Consider the following 16,399-nt stretch of genomic DNA (forward strand, 5'->3'; position numbering starts at 1 on the left):
GTCCGTCTGGCATCCGAACGAGATGGCGGACGCGCGACCCTTCCGTGGCGCGCCAAGGCCATGGACGCACCGTGGGTGTGGTCGGATGCAAACATGGTGCGACGTGCCCGCCGTGCGCAACAGCGGGCGCGGGAGGCGGAGGCATCGCTCGTGGCGGTGGACGTCGGTGAGGCGGAGTCACATTCTCCGGTGCCCCGTATAGTGCACCCGGACGCCGCAACTGTGTCGTTGTGGATGCCGCCGGCTCGTCCTAGTTCGGATCCATCATCGCCCTGACGTCCACCGGCACTCAACGAGTTTCGGGCTGCGACGAGGAAGTGTAGGGCATGGGAAACAACGGCGCCTTGAGTCCCATAAGCCGACTCGTGTCCCATACCCTACTCTACCTTGTCGACGTCCGGACCAGCACTCTGAGAAGCACAGCTGGCCGCCGGACATGGCCACAGCGACAGGACAAACTCAGCTTAAAGATCGCTACGTTGCATGTAATAATATGGATTTGAGGTATTCAGATGTAGATTGCATTATTTGAGGTTTGACCAGTCAGTGCCAGCAGACGCGTTCGCCGGCATTTGTGGGTCCGGATTTGACCATCGAGGCTGCTTTAACAACCTGCAACTATGTTTCCTACAGATATACAAATTCTGCTTTTGCATTTCGAATCGCAAGGGAGATGGTGATGTTTCAAGACCAGCTGTACATCGGTGCAGACAGAGCCCCAGGCGTAAAACGAGATGATGCGCATAGACCGCCCCAAATGTAAATGCAGATGCAGACGGCAGGAAATGCAGTACCAACAGGTGACAGACACTAGTTAGTAGGCAAAGGAAAAAACATAGTACTCCCTCCGTCTCATAATGTATAATGTAAGACATTTTTTAACATTAATGTAATGTCACATTATGGGTCGGAGGGAGTAAGACATAAGCGGCCGGTGTTACAAGGTTTACAAACGGATTGAAGCACAGGGAAATGCCACATGACGCTACATCTCAGCAGCGCGCGACGTAGTAGTGTCGCCGCCGGCGACGGCCTCCCTTATTTTCATCAGGTCGTCGATAAGCCTGCGCAGATCACAGGACGACGACCCGCCTTCCGCCACGGCGGCGTGAGCCTTCACGGCGAACTCCTGCGCTCGACCCCTCGCCGCCTCCCCTGTTCCCCCGGGCTCCAAGAACCTCGCCACGGCCCGCGCCACCGCCGCGGCCGGCACCGTCTGCTGCTGCTCGTACCTCGTGCTCCGTGGCCCGTCCCACACCCTCTCGCCAATCTTGAGAACGTCTGTGACCAGCCTTTCCTCGATGAACTGGTCGAACACCAGCGGCCACGTCAGCATCGGCACGCCGGCCGCCGCCGCCTCCAGCAGAGAGCTCGACCCGCAGTGCGTCAGGAACGCCCCCACGGCCGGATGAGCCAGGATTGCGGTCTGCGGGGCCCACCCTCTGACGAGCATCCCCCTCTTCCCGACACGCTCCTCCCACCCCGCCGGCGGCTCCCACCCCTCGGCCCTCAGCACCCACAGGAACGGCTTGCCGGAGGATTCCAGTCCAAGAGCCAGCTCCCATAGCTGATCTCCAGAGATGGAGGCGTAGGTGCCGAAGCATAAGTACACCACCGAGCATCTGGGCATCGAGCCTAGCCAACGGATGCACGGCGACTCAGCGGCGCTTGCTCCGGCCGGTGGCAACGGCAGCGACACTGGGCCGACGAAGTAGGCGCGCTTCACGTGGCCGAGGCGCGCGTACAGGTCGCAGTACTCGCTCTCCAGGTCCATGAACGTGTTGACGACTACGCCGAAGCACCGTGCTTGCCCCGCCATGATCGGGCTGCTGGATCCGTCGTCTTTCTCCTGGTACCTCAAGATCTCCGGCAGCTCAGCCCTCGGGATACGTATCTCAGGGCCTGAAAACCTGGTACAATCACCTCCTGGCAATCCGAGTCGCCGTCGACTGTAACTGTGCCGCCGAGGTGGTGCATCACAAGGTTCGAGAAGGGTCCAATGACACTGAACGTAATGCACGGCACGCCGAGCTCGCCGGCGAGTATGGAGTTCCAGAAGAAGTGGACGTCGGTGAAGACGGCGTCAGGGGACAGCTCCCTGACGAGCGCCTCCTGCGCGGGCCGCGTCAGCGCCTCGTCGATGGCCGCGGCATCGATGAGCCACGCGTCGGGCCCGGCGGCGGAGAGGTTCTCGACGCCCGGCGGGAGGCCGCCCACCTCCGGGGACATGTAGGTGGCTATCCGGACGGCTCGGCTCGCCATGGAGGGGCCGTGCCGGTCGAGCGCCGACCGAACGACCGAGACGTTAGCCGGGTGACCGCCACCGTAGGCTCGACGGTGCCCGGCCTGGCTGCGGCGAGGCGGACGGCGAGGTCGGTGTGGGGGCCGATGTGGCTGGTGGCGAAGAAGGGCACGATCAGGATCCTCAGCTTCTCGCCGTGCTCTTGCTCTGTAGAGGCCATTTTCTTGGTGCTGCTTTGGAGTGCTGCTGCAATGGCGGCGTCAGCTTTTGTAGCATTAGCACGGATTTGAAGCTCGTGGTCGGGACGTCGATGCCAAAGAAGAAGCAAGTCTCAGCTACTACAGTACTTGTAAAATAATGGAGCCAAACTTGGGTAGTTGTAGCACTGAACTGAAGCACATCGATGCAAACTGCTAGCACATGAATGCTTGACTGTTTGAGCGGCGACGGAGGCCCCAGCAAGAAGCTCATAGATACTCCCTCTGTCTGAAAATACTTGTCATTAAAATGGACAAAAAGGAATGTATATAAAACTAAAATACATCTAGATACATCCCCTTTTATTTATTTTGATGACAAGTATTTCCGGACGGATGGAGTATAAAATAGAGAAAAATTCACTACATGTCCTCATACTTGTCGCGTTGGCCGCATTTCTTCCCGTACTTGCAAATATCCAAAATACAGTCCTACAACTTGTCTCAGGTTGTCATCTACGGTCCAAAATATCATTTCCTGTACGTATCTGCTGACTTGGCTGTTGACTGGCGAGTCCATGCGGGCTTTGACCGCCAGCTCATCAGAAGACGCCTGGGCGGAAGAATACGAGGGGGTTTATTGCAAAAATGATGAATTTACGTTTGTCCCCCCGCCTGGTCGGACCGCGGCTCACCTAGTCGCATCTCACCCACCCACCTGGTCGGATCGTCCACACGACACCACATGGTCGAACCCAACCTCTCCACACCCACCGCACCGCAGCGCACCTCTCCCCTTTCCTCTCCCGTCTCGAACCCTAGTCGCAGTCGCCGGCTCCGCCGCTGTCGCCGCAGCCACCACCGCTTGGATCTGCTGCCACCTCTCGCCGACGGCATATCATCTGCGAGATCCTCCCACTCCGGTGTGCGCTCTGGTCTGCGTGGCCGCTCTGTTGAGGTGCCACTCGTCGGATGCCCCGATTGTGGCGAACCTGTCAAGTGCTACCGCTCTAGCACCGATGAGCACGATGGCTGGGTTTTCTACAAGTGCACCCACGACAATGTAAGCTTCAGGCTTTTTCTGTTCGATTCATGAACCTGCCATGTTCAGTAGCCATGTTGTGCTCAGTAGGCATGATGGCTGGGTTAACTAGCTGTGATGTGCTTAGAAGTTAACTAAAGAGATCTCTTAACTGAACGTTCAGTAGCCATGATGTGCTTAGAAGTCTTGAATGTGCTCAGTAGCCATTGTTAACTGAATTTTAGTCCTTAACTGAACATTTTTTCATGTTAACTGAACTTTGTCAGTCATTTTCACACATTGCATTGCTTTGGTTGTAGGTCACCTGTGATTTCTGGCGCTGGGAGATGGAATATGTGCAGCATCTGGTTGAAACTAGAGTTCTTGTTGGTAATGCTGCTGTAGATGCAATTGGTGCAGCTGAGGATAGGAGGGAAGAGCTTGAGAGGAAGAGGACTGAGTGGATGGCAGGAAGAAACTTAGCTGGAAGTAGGGATGGCAATTTTATCCATGGACCTGGATACCCATGGATACCCGACCCGGTTGGGCAAGGGTATGGAGCACATTTCTGCCCATGGATCCGTGGATATGGATACCCACGAATAGACGGGTTGGGCATGGTTATAGTTTGTGCTCCATGGATATCCAATGGATACCCTTATGACATGTGGGGCCATATGCCAGTGATAGTAGAAAGAGCGAATCAATGGGAAATGGCAGGAAATATGCAACTTGTGCCATGAGCTATATAATGCAGAATCAACCTCTGGTATGTCACACTTAAGGAATCATCGTATTACTTGTTGCCTACTTATGCATGTAGCTTCTGTTGTCATTTGTGAGTGAACGATGATGAGTTAATTTGATCTTTGGGAAGGCTTCATGCTGACTTTTCTATGCCCATGGGGCTCCATGGGTACGTGGGTATCCAGCGGGTTTGGGCATGGGTACAAGTTGTGCTCGTGGATAATTTGGTGGATGGGCAAAGGGTAGGAAGATGGGTCATGGGTTGGATTTGGACCAGCTCCACCCGCCCCAAACCCGACCCATTGCCATCCCTAGCTGGAAGGGCCTTGGCTGGAAGAGGCATTGCAGGCAGGGTGAATTTTGACAGCCCTAGTGAGAAAAACCTTGCTATCAAGCAGCAAGTTGCTATGCTTCTTGGATTAGGTAGAGAGGTGCTAAAGCTTCTTATGGCTAGTGTTGTGGTTCTTTGTGTGATGTCTTTCATCTTCATTATGAAGAAGTGAGATGTTGATAAATTAGTAGGTGTCTGAGCTGAATACGTATCTATGGCTGTAATGGATATGATGTTATTTTGGCTGTATGGTTGTAATGAATATGTATCTATCAAGTAATATCAATGTTTCAGTGTCAATGTTGAATCTTCCAATTTGTTGTCAATATTCAGTTAACTTTGTCTTCTCTGAGCTCACTGAGCCAAATATTCAGTTAACTGAACTTGGTCTTTTCTGAGCCAAATATTCAGTTAAATGAGCTTGATTGATATGGCCAAATTGTAAATCAACTTAACTGAACAAGGATTCAGTTAAATGAGCTTGATTGATATGGCCAAAATGTAACTGAACTTAACTGAACATGAATTCGGTTAAATGAGATTGATATGGCCAAAATATATAAATGAACTTAACTGAACAAAGATTCAGTTAACTGATTGGTCCACAACCATGCACACTGGCACCCTACAACTTGCATTGTATGTTTGCCTTTGGTCCACAACCACTAGATCCACCTTTGCTTCCTCCCCAACCACAAGTATATATCTTCCACCACCAGATCCATCACCACTCATTCCCCTTCTTCTCTTCTTCCTCATCTCCTACTCAGCAGATCCACTCAGCATCACAAAGTTCAACCATGGTTTCGTGGGATGATCTCCCTAGCTCTTCTGGAGACGACTCTATTACCAGCAAGGTTGGTCATCTACTCCTCATCTCCTACTAGGGTTACCAACAGCTAGGTTTTTGTTTCTTCATTCTGAATCCAAATCTGGATTTGTTTTAGGCTCCTGCCACAATCTTCTGTGAGGAATGGGGAGGACTGGCCATAGATTTGCCTAGTCTTACATGTCAGGATGGAACTTTGTGTGAGAAGGTTGTGGCATTTGAATCAGTTGATACTGGCAGGAGGTTCCTAACCTGTGCCCAGAAGGTTAGTACAACTTCATTCACACTGTCAAAATTTTAAAAAGCTCAAACTTTAGTTATTTTTCAGTAGTCAATTTGTATGCCATTTAAAGTGCTATGTTTAGTTAACTAAAATTTGTTGAGTAGTTAACTGAATTTCTTGATTAGTTAACTAAAATTATGTTTCTTTTAAATTCATAGGAAGTATCTAGCTACAACTATGTGGAGTGGGTTGACCCTGAGTGGCCTGATGCTATGAAGATGAGCCTAGCTAGGATATGGAGCATGTATGAAGAGGAGACAAAACAGAATATCAGACAAAATGTTCTGAATGCTGAGGATAACTTGAAGATTTCAGAAGAGAAGAAGAAGTTGGAAAAAGAGCTTAGCAATTTCAAACTTGATTTTGCTAATCTGGTGGATGAGAAGGAGCATGCAATTAGCCAATTAGGCAGCACACAAATTGATATAGCTGATCTTAGGGAAGAGCTTGAGAAGAGGAAGATGAATGACAAAACAGTAACAAGCATTCATCAGGTATTCAGGGCTAAGGTAGAAAAAGAGAGAGATCAAGTGATCCAGGAGAGGGACCAAGTCATTGGAGAGAGGGATAAATTAAAGCAAGAAAAGAGAAAGCTTCAATACATGATTGGTGACTTGTTCAAACACAAAGAGGACACCAAGGAGAAGATAAGGAAGCTTAAGGGGATGCTGGATGATTTTGATTGAGCTGATGTTGTACTACATGCTGAATGATTTAACTGATGTTGTACTGATGTTGTACTAGATGCTTAATGAATTTGATTGAACTTATGTTGTACTAGATGCTCAAATTCCAGTTTGATGTTATTCAAGTCAATTTGTTTTTCCAGCAGCTAACCACATATGCATACCTAACAGTTGAACTACAAGAATTCATTTAGTTGATGTTTATTTGGTGCTGACAAAAGACAGAAATGTTGAAATGAATGTTGACAACAATCAGTTAAACATCAACAGTCAGATAGCTGACAACATTCAGCATACCTAACAATGACAAAAACAATTGCTCAACATAGTAACTGACAACAACTGAATATGACAGCAACAGCGATAGCAGTTCATAGTACTCGTCCACAAATATGACAGCAACATTCAGCATTTCATAGTACTTGTCCACAAATATGACAGCAACATTCAGCATTTCATAGTACTTGTTCAGCAAATAGTGAAGTCATAAAATCACATTACCAAAAGAAGACCAGCGGTAATAATTAACTTATGTGCTCACATTATACAAGCACACCTAACTAACCAAACATCTCTAGTTATAACTTATATGCTGAAAATACTATACTTTCAGCATACCTAACTAACCACCTTCACTTCTTCATCCCATCTTCTTCAGGCGCTCTGACCGGCGAACCTCAGCTGCACCTTCTTCAGACATCTTCCTCTTCTTCTTGTTCATCTTCTTGTCAGCCACCTCTGCATGTGCTTCAAGTGCTAAGACCACCTCGACCTCCTTCTTGACGATGTCAGGAACATCTGGAAGCAGTTCAACGTCAATTGGGTGGTGCTTGTCACCCTCCCTGGCGATAGGCGCCACCATCTGGACCTTCGGCTCAGGGATGACAGGCGCCGCCATCTGGACCTCCGGTTCGTTGTTAGAGAGGATGATCACCTCCGGCTCCTCCCAGCCAGTCGACCAAGATGAGTCGGTGGCGTAGCCAGAGTCGTCGTCGGAGCCAGAGTCGTACTCCGAGTCCGATGAGATGTAATCGGAGTCGTCGTCACGCTCAAAGAGGTCGGGCTGGTAGTGGTCCCAGTAGGCCATGCTGACAGGCGCGAGGACGGCCACCTCGACATTCTGGACGCGCTCCGCTCGCGAGCCAGCGCGTGACGGATCCGGCTACCGCGGCACGGTGGCGGACCGGTACCTCCACCACCGGGTGCGCTGGCCCGGGTCGTCGGAGCGAGTCTCCTTCATCGTGAAGCAGAGGACGAGCGTAGGAGGGATACCGAGGCGGTCAGTGCAGGCGCGGTCCAGCTCGTCCTCGGTCATGATCTTCAAGAGGCCACGCGCGTGGTGACGCAGCATCCCAACACTCGGGAACCACTTCCCGATCTCCGTCAGGTCCGCGCGCATCGCCTAGTTGTCACCTGCAAGGTCATCGATGACCCTCTGCCAGGCGGGGCTGTTCTCCATGTCGGCGGCGGCGGTGTGGTCGTCGGTGGTGACTGAGCAAGGAGAAACCGAGGCGACAAGAGTGGCGAGTGGAATGTGGACGCGAGTGGTGAGTGGCGAGTGGAGAGCAGCGGGTGGGTGGGTGGGCTTAAAGACAGAGTCGGAGAAACCGAAACGGCATGTAGACAATGCAGCGCACGGTCGCCGTATACAATGTGGAACGAACACTGGACCTGAGGGCCACTAAGAAATAATAAGATGTGTGTCAAGTAGCATCTGGTCAGACTTCTAGTACTATCCCACTGGCAATGCACGCATCTCTTCATACCACAGGCCTGGGTTCAAGCCCCAGGCCAACCATTTTTTTGTTTTTTTAAATCAAAAATTCATTTTCACCTAGTTAGTGTTGATCAGAAATACACCTAGTTACATTCAGGCCAGACATTTTTAATGTCTTTTTCAATCAAAAATATTAGTGTTGATCAGAGCAAAACACTCAGATTGATCTGTATGAACTCAAACAATCAACTTTCATAAATTTAAGTCAAAACATTCAGATGAGATGAGTACTAACTTGTATAAATTTCAGTCAAACATGCAGTTAACTGAATGAGCCAATGATTGAACTACATTTCAATAGTTTCAAACACTGAATGGCTGGTACATTTGAAAATATTCAAGCACTCAGAATGAAGTTTTTGACAAAAAATGAGATGACTGCAAGTGCAACACCAGTGATTCATCTAAACTCATCAAACATATTGACTCGTTTGTGCTTCTTGGGCACATGTGCACTTGGCCCTGCTTGCTTCTTCTCCTCAGCTCTTCTTCTCTTGGCCTCTTCTTGTTGTTTCCTCTTTGCTTCTTGATCTTCCTTCCTCTTCAGTGCTTCCTATGCTCTCTTTGCTTCTTGTTCTTCTTTTCTCTGAAGTGTTGCCTCCGCTTTAGCTGCAATTGCTTCAATTGCTTTTGCTTCCTTCTCTTGTTGCAATGCAGCTTTCCTTGCTGGTGTTGCTTGCTGCTATTTCCTCAGCCTTCTTCTCTTTTACTGCTCTTCTTCTTCTTGCTGCCCGCTCTTCTTTCTTGATAGCAACATCTTGCCTTTTTGCTTCTGCCTCCTCTGGTCTTTTCTCTGCCAACTCATTCATGGCCTCCAGTGCTGCATCTCTTATGGCTGCCATCTGCCTTTATTTGTTCTTCTCCATCTTCAACAACTTCATGGTCAAATTCCCATCGGTTGTAGCTGTTGTTGTTTGTGTTGTAGCTTGAGAATTAGCTACCATAGAGACAAATGTTGAATCTGGCACAATGGTTTCATTGTAATCTCTAGGCACTGGTCTAGCTTGCTGCATCCTGTGGAGCATTGTACATCCAAAGTCCTGCACCTGTTCAAAGACAAGAGGTGGACACAACTGATAAGCATCCTAGCATACTATGAAGCATTCTACATTTTAATTGATTAGACACACCTGATAAAAAGTGGACAAAATATTAGCATTTACCTGAAATACAACTAGTGTATCATACTCTTCATCTTCTTGAGCAGCATTTTAAGCAGTATGGACCTCCTCCTGTGTGAGTTGGCCATCATCTTGTGTTACATCGACCTCCTATTGTGGTACTTGGGCATCATCTTCTGCTAGATTAACCTCATCCTGTGTGAGCTGGCCACCATCTTGTGTTAGATTGACTTCCTGCTATGGGAGTTGGCCTTCTTGTTCAGCAGCATGTGGTACTTGGCCAGCAGCTTGTTGGTCATCATCTGACACATCATCAGGTATAGCCCTTAGCCCCCTTCTCACTTGTTTCTTTGGCAAAATGCCAGCCTTCCTTTGGTTGCATCCTTTGATGTTGTGCCCTGATTCATGGCAGTAGGAGCATGTTATCTTAACTCCATGTCTGCTCATCACCTTGGTTCCATCTTTCTTTTCAATCTCATAAGGTTGCTTTCTCCTACTCTTGTTTGAAGGCCTCCCTACTTTTTTTCCATAGACAGGTGGCTTGGTTTCACACCCATTCATCTTCTTCCACTCTCTCCTATCTCTGCAAGGCTTGATAACGGGTTGGTATGCTAGCTTGAATGCCTCAATATTGTAGCAAGAGTGCACCAAAGTCTCAGGGTTAATTCTTTCATGTCTGCAGCATGCAATTGCATGGTGACATGGAACTCTACTAAGATCCCACCTCTTGCATGTACAACTCTCTTCCTTGATGTCAACAATGTATGTCCTGTTCTTGTTGTCAACCTAGAAAATGCCATCACCAGCCCCTGAAACCATGCATGTAGCTGACAGCTCAATATTCTTTTCAACTCTTTTCCTTATTTTTGGGCATATAGAGCCAGGCCAGTTCTCCGCCTCCTTTCTTTTATTGTAGAATATGACCACGAGTTGGGTTTTGATCTTGTCAACCATTGATTCGATCAGCATCTCCCTAGCCTCAAGGATATATTTGTTGAAAACCTCACAGTTGTTGTTCAGAAGGATATCACACTTAGGCAATTCTCTTTGGAAACCCCTGACCCAAGTGTTTGGTGGTAGTTGCTCAAGCCATGTGTAGGCTTCCAAGCTCATGGCCTTTAGTTCCTCCATGTTTGCAGCCCACAGTTCAGGTGTTGTGCTCCTTGCACACTTCCATAACTGGTTCTTCAGTACATCTCCTTTGTGTGTTTGCTGAAAATTCTGCCATATATGCCTCACACAATGTCTGTGCTCTGAATCAGGAAAGTGATGTCTCACTCCCTTGATCAGCCCCTTTTGTTTGTCTGGCATAATAGTCCATGGTTCTATGTTGAGTATTCCCAAGTCACTCTTCAGGTTTGAAAAAAACCATTTCCATGTATCAGTGTTCTCTGCCTCCACAACTGCAAATGCCAGAGGGTAAATGCAGTCATTGGGATCCATCCCAACAACACACATCATAACACCTCCATACTTGCTCTTCAGGTGACATCCATCTAAACATAAGACAGGCCTGCAAGCTTGCATGAAACCCCTTTTGCAGGCATCTAGAGAAAAATAGCAACTTCCAAATATGCCATCATTGACACCCACATAGAAAGAGCTACCTGGGTTTGATGTTCTGACTTCTTGTGCATAATCCCACATGCTGCTATACTGCTCTAACTCATCTCCTTCAAGGACCTTCTTGACTAGTCTCTTAGCCCTTCTAAGTTTGCTCCTTGTAGCTGTCATGTTCCAGTCCTTTTGAACCACCCTTGCAAAATTCTTCATGTTCATGTTTTCATCTGCTCTAAAAGAATCAATGTATTTTCCTGCCATGAAGGGAGCAGTGAATGACTTCACAGACCATTTCTTTATGCAGGTATGCTTTGGATTGTATTTCTTGACCATCAAGCATTTTGTTCTGCAATCAAATGATGCAAACAAAGACCAAGGGCAACCTTCTTCACAAATGGCTTGCAGTCTTTTCCTATCATTTCTGGGGCACTTAATGTCAACCCTTTCCCTACAGTTGTACTCTTTGATAGCTTTCCTCAGTAACTTAACACTTGCAAATGTCTTTCCCACTTGGAACTCTAGTTTAGACAGGTCTTCTTCTCTGAAACTTTTGAAATTGAGCTTAACCTTATCTTCATCAGAAGAAGGCAAACACAGGTCCACATCTTCAACAGGATCATCAGGTTGTTCTTGGACTGCTAAACCTTTACCATTATCACAATCAACATTTCTGTCAAACAAGTCATCATCATTTTGCAGATCAATATCTAAATCAACAAGTTGTGGATTGAAATCTTCATCAGAGTCATGAATTGCTGAAGATCTCATTGCTGAATCACCAATTCCATCTTCTGCATCCATGTTTAAAACCCTACAGGTTTTCCTTCTGCCCCTGAACCCAGATTGAAATGTATGAATATATTCTCCTGGCTGAGGAGGACTTGGTATGTACTCCTCTTCTTCTGACTCTTCCTCACTTTCTGCATCATACAATTGATCTTGCTCAACCTGCTCCTCTTGCACTTGCTCAGCATTTTCCTCTTGCACTTGGTCAGAATGATCCTCCTGCACTGGTTGTGACTGCTCCTCTTGCACTTGCTCCTTCTTAGGCCTCAGGCCACTGAATTTGGCCAAAGGAGGATCCTCATCATCAGAATGAACTGGAATAGGGGAAATATATGACCTCATGCTGTCATCATGATCAAGAAATATCTGCTGGAAATGGTTCCCATTCAGAACACAATCCTTCATGTTCTATGTCATTGTGTTGTCCCCTAACTTAATTTATCTTAAGCCATTCTTATAGACTGTCAGTCCAGGAACACACCAGTAAGCCCTTATCCTGCCCTCAAACTCATACCCAATTTCCTCCACCAGACTGGCAACAACTGTAGGTGTCCAATTATCTATATCACAGTTGTCATACCAAATGGAGTGGCCCATGTGATAACCCCTATGCTTGCATGCACATAGGAAATAGACACCATGTATGACGTCAACAGAGAAATGGTTGCTTAGGGGGCCTGCAAAACAAATGAAATGACAAAATCTTCAGACAGACAGTAATAACAGAGATGAAGACAATGCAACTGCACAATGCAACTACACAATGCAACAACAGACAGTAATAACAGAGATGAAGAGACAATGCAACTGCGCAATGACACAAGCATGCTATTTGAGATCATCTGATCTAGGAAATTGACACAATGTAACTGCACCAGTCTAACACAACTGTCAATGTTCAGACAAAAAAATGTTCAGTCAGTAATAACAAAACTGTCAATGTTCAGACAAAAAATGTTCAGCCACTTGAAGACATGACCCAACCATGCTATTTGAAAGCATATTTACTGCAAATATGCTTAGTGTAAGTGCACCAATCTAACCAAAATGTCAATTTCATACAGGTTCAGAAATAGACAATGTAGACAAATGTATCAGATACAGGTTCAGAAATAGATAACTGGAAGTTCAAACATTTCCAGAACAAAATGATGGCATTCATGGCATATTAAGGAAACAAATGTATGATCTTTCACGTCCAAAATCCTGTTCCTTTGGTGGATCTGGCAAACAAACAATCATCTCATTAACAAAACAACATATGGTCGACGTATGTAACCTAATTTAAGCTAACATTGACGGCCAAAAAACATGGCATTCCACTTTGCCTAACAATTCGAGCAATCAAAACCTTAATTACCTTTGTACAACCATATTTCATCTACAAATAACCTATCAAAAGGCCTCATGAAACCCTAATTTGCATCTGCCACTAACTTCACCATCCACGGCTAAAACCCTACATGCGCACCCCTAAACCCGTGACAAAAAAAGATGGCCAAGAACCCTAAACCCTACCCCGTATGCGCAATTGAGTAGGGTGCGCACTCTTTCCCCCAGCTAAAATGGAGAGATCGGGCAGAGAAGGTGCTTACGACGGCGACGTACCATACAGCGGTGGCTCGACATGATCCTGACGACGGGATGGAGCAAGAGGAACGTGACGCAAGCCCCTACCAAACGGAGCAGACGGCGGTGGCTCGCGTCCGACGACGAGCTCATGGCGGGCGTCGCCACAGACCGCCACGCCCGGCGAGGGGAGGGGAGCACCCCGGTAGTGACGACGAACATGGGAGGGGAGCGGAGCAGGGGAAGGGAGCAGAATGACTCGGTCTTGTCGGGGTCCGACCAAGTGGATGGATCGGTCCGACGAGGTGGCTGGTGTTTTATTGCCAGGCGTTTTTGCAATAAACCCCCTCGCATTCCCCCTAATCCCCCCGCCCAGGGCGTCTTCTAATGAGCTGGCGGTCAAAGTCCGCGTGGACTCGCCAGTCAACAGCCAAGTCAGCAGATACGTAGAGGAAATGGTAGTTTGGACCATAGATGACCACCTGAGACAAGTTGTAGGACTGTATTTTGGGTATTTGCAAGTACGAGGAGAAATGCGGCCAACATGACAAGTATAGGACCTGTAGTGAATTTTTCTCTATAAAATACTTTGGGTGCACAATCATTCAAGTTCTTCGTTCACGTGGATCATGGAGTCACATACACGAACGGTTGACACGCAACATGCAAACTGGGACAAGATTGCATGGGCAAATCGGAGAGTACTTTTTTTCTCCTAAAGTACATCTAGACGTATCATAGTTTTATACGTAGAAGGCAAAATTAGAAGTACAAGGAACACTATCACTCGCCGCGAGCAAGGAGCGTAGCACGAACACCACACCCGGGCAAGTCCAAAGAGAACCACTAACGACCAAACAAAAACTACAGAACAGCAGAGCTTGTTCTAACTGAGCACAACACCCCCAGACAACTCCATAGACCACCAGCTTCCACAAAAACTTTACTCGTCGACGCACCATCCACCCTGAATGCCTGAGAGGAGGTGGCGAACGGATGGCGGGACTTGATCAGCTCCGAGGAACACACCGTCGTGGACACACTAGTGACGGCCATACATTGTGACGTCGAGGATCAATATAGGACCGCAACGAACACCGGAGGAGAGCAACGAGGAAACAAGCCGTGCCTCCAAACAGAATGCTCCCAATAGAGGAACGACGTCGAGGATGCCCCCATTGTGCCGATTCAACACCGAATCGAGGCTTTTGTCCGGAGACAACCACCAACTCCAAGCGAGCGATAAAAATGTCGAATTTCCCTCGGCGACGCCTCCAAGGAGGGGTATGACACCCACACGCACCATCGCCGCCGGCTAGGCAAAAGCCGTGCAAGATTTTCATCTGAGTTCTGCACACATCCACACCCCGCAAGAATTGGCTAGCACCATCCATGTTCCTTTGCACCGCCGCCACCGCAGAGCCATGCCATCATAGCCACCGACCGAGGGCCATCGTCAAAATGCACAACAGAGAGGAACGTGGCCCAACCAACCGCAACAACCTGACAAAGGAACATCAGCCACCAACCACTCCAGCAAGGGCCAGGACCGCTCGTTTATAGTAGCCCCTGAGTATTTTGATACTTGTTCGGTTGCTAAGATTAGTAACTCGAAACAGGAGTTAGAGAATAAACAGAAACTAGTTGAGGGTGAAGTGACGATGTGTGTTGGAAGTGGTTCCAAGATTGATATGATCATCATCGCACACTCCTTATACTTTCGGGATTAGTGTTGAACCTAAATAAATGTTATTTGGCGTTTGCGTTGAGCATGAATATGATTTGATCATGTTTATTGGAATACGGTTATTCATTTAAAATCAGAGAATAATTGTTGTTCTGTTTAAATGAATAAAACCTTTGATGGTCATACACCCAATAAAAATAGTTTGTTGGATCTCGATCGTAGTGATACACATATTCATCATATTGATGCCAAAAGATGCAATGTTGATAATGATAGTGCAACTTATTTGTGGCACTGCCGTTGGGTCATATCTGTGTAAAGCGCATGAAGAAACTCCATAAAGATGGACTTTCAGAATCACTTGGTTATGAATCATTTGATGCTTGCGAACCGTGCCTTTTGGGCAAGATGACTAAAACTCCGTTCTCCAGAACAATGGAACAAGCTACTGACTTATTGGAAACAATACATACCGATGTATGCGGTCCAATGAGTGTTGATGCTCGTGGCAGGTATCGTTATTTTCTGACCTTCACAAGATGATTTGAGCAGATATGAGTATATCTACTTAATGAAGCACAAGACTAAAACATTTGAAAAGTTCAAAGAATTTCAGAGTGAAGTGAAGAATCATCGTAACAAGAAAATAAAGTTTCTGCGATTTGATCACAGAGACAAATATTTAGTTATGAGTTTGGCCTTCATATAAAACTATGTGGAATAGTTTCACAGCTCACGCCACATGGAACACCACAACGTAATGGTGTGTCCGAACGTCATAACCGCACTTTATTGGATATGGCGCGATCTATGATGTATCTTACCGATTTACCACTATAGTTTTGGGGTTATGTATTAAAGACAGCTGCATTCACTTTAAATAGGGCACCATCTAAATCCGTTGAGATGACATCGTATGAACTATGGTTTAGCAATAAACCTAAGCTGTCGTTTCTTAAAGTTTGGAGTTGCGATGCTTATATGAAAAGGGTTTTCAACCTAATAAGCTCGAACCCAAATCGGAGAAGTGCGTCTTCATAGAATACCCAAAGGAAATTGTTGGGTACACCTTCTATCACAGATCCGAAGGCAAGATATTTGTTGCTAAAAATGATCCTTTCTAGAGAAGGAGTTTCTCTCGAAAGAAGTGAGTGGGAGGAAAGTAGAACTTGATGAGGTAATTGTACCTTCTCCCTTATTGGAAAGTAGTTCATCACAGAAATCAGTTCAGTGATTACTACACCAATTAGTGAGGAAGTTAATGATGATGATCATGAAACTTCAAATCAAGTTGCTACCAAACCTCGTAGGTCTTCCAGAGTAAGATCCGCACCAGAGTGGTACGGTAATCATGTTCTGGAAGTCATGTTACTAGACCATGATGAACCTACGAACTATGAGGAAGCGATGATGAGCCCAGATTCCACGAAATGGCTTGAGGCCATAAAATCTGAGATATGATCCATGTATGAGAACAAAGTATGGACTTTGATTGACTTGCTCAGTGATCAGCAAGCCATGTTAAATAAATGGATCTTCAAGAGGAAGACGGACACTGATAGT

The 16,399-nt window shown here is 46.9% G+C and overlaps 1 pseudogene; it reads right to left on the reverse strand.

Annotated features, from left to right (window-relative positions):
• Positions 1-914: 914 nt before the first annotated feature.
• Positions 915-14,558, reverse strand: LOC119309043 (annotated as a pseudogene).
• Between the last annotated feature and the right edge of the window lie 1,841 nt (positions 14,559-16,399).

This window comes from Triticum dicoccoides, chromosome 1B (assembly GCF_002162155.2).
Source record: "Triticum dicoccoides isolate Atlit2015 ecotype Zavitan chromosome 1B, WEW_v2.0, whole genome shotgun sequence".
NCBI lineage: Eukaryota > Viridiplantae > Streptophyta > Magnoliopsida > Poales > Poaceae > Triticum > Triticum dicoccoides.